The following is a 1534-nucleotide window of genomic DNA, read 5'->3' as shown; positions in this document are numbered from 1 at the left end:
CCAGGAGTAGCCGGGCTGTGAGGAGACTCTGGAGGTTTATCTTTGTTTTGGAGGTATGACTCAAGTTCTTCAGAGCCTAATGAAGAGTTTTCCTGAAGCTATTCTGAGCCTTAATATGATGAACTTTTTGTGTGAACAGGGATTTTGTATGATAATAATCAGAGAAAACACATTGCAGGCGTTGCAGTGAGATGTGAAAGTGAGGCCAACTTTTCTTTTTCTTTCAACAGCCAGTGAGTGTGTGTTTCCCTAGCAGTTCTCAGACCCTTCCCTTTAGCTGTGTTGAGGGTGAGCTGAGAGGACTAGCTCTGCTGTCTTCCTGCCATCTCTGTTGGTGGATCTGCTGACAACCATAATTCCTCTTTCCTACTCTGGGCTGCGAAAGTGCTACTGCTGCCTCTCTAAGGAGCAAGTGGAGGATCAGGCCAGAGAGGGAAAGGATCTAGTATGGACTGGGATCTACCATCATCATCCCCCAAATCCTCAAATGCTATTGGACCATGAATGGCAGTGGCAACTTCAGCCCCTTCATTGCTATAGAAATGGCAAGAACTGTCCGTCAAGCAGCCTTCACCCTGAAAGATTCTCCTTGGTTGAAGATCACTCTGCCCTGTAGCTACTTCAGATGACTCTGCAAGACATCTTGCCCTGCAAGCTTTCCAGCTGAGTGCACCCTCTCTGACACTACTTGAAAAGTCCTAAAAGAGGTCCATGAAATACAAGACACTGCACATATGGTCCTTCTCCTTCTCTATGTAAATAGCATTCCTTCATATTCTTCAGATCCTTCTAGGAGGACTACCTCCAATGCCTTACCTTCTGTTTAGGTTACAATAAAGCCTCACTCTAGACCTTAGATCAAGTCTAAAATAGAATGAATTTCAAGAGTAGACAGTATTGTGGGCTAGGGTTTTAGCTCAGCAGCACAGTGCCTGCCTGGAAACATGAGGCCCTGAACTCAATTCCTGGTACAAAAAAAAAAAAAAAAGACACAAGAGTAGAAGTATTATTGCACAAAAAGTGAGACTTCAGGTCTTTCTAATAGCTCAATAAATTAAAAAGAAGTCATTCTGTTCTTGGAAGATCTTAAATTTTCAAGTTGCTAAGCTCAAAGGGACTTCGGAATAATTAGTCAATGCTGTATTTTGGAGAGCAGGAAACTGAGGCTCAGAGAGGCTAGGGTGACTCACACAAGATTATGAGCCAGCTAATGGCCGAGCTGGCCCTGATTCCAAGTCCATCAAGCTTTAAATAAAGCTTTAATTTCTTGGCAGCATTTTTGAAATTATGAAGTTTCTCAGTCATCCTGCAACACTAATGGAAAGGCTGTCAGCAATGACTTTCAGATGCTTCAGGTCTTGCTCCCCACACTCTCAGTGTCATTCCCAACCTCCATTCTGTGTCTCTGCTTCGGCCTTGCTGGCATATCCTCCTGCAATTTAAATCTACCTGATTTTCTGGCTAGTTATGACTGAGGTAAGATGTGTGCAGCATTGTCTTGTTTATTTTCTGTTTTCATTTGGAGGCATTTAGG

This window comes from Fukomys damarensis, unplaced genomic scaffold (assembly GCF_012274545.1).
Source record: "Fukomys damarensis isolate Sample0158 unplaced genomic scaffold, DMR_v1.0_HiC HiC_scaffold_37, whole genome shotgun sequence".
NCBI classification, from domain to species: Eukaryota; Metazoa; Chordata; class Mammalia; order Rodentia; family Bathyergidae; genus Fukomys; species Fukomys damarensis.
This window is presented reverse-complemented; position numbering follows the sequence as displayed.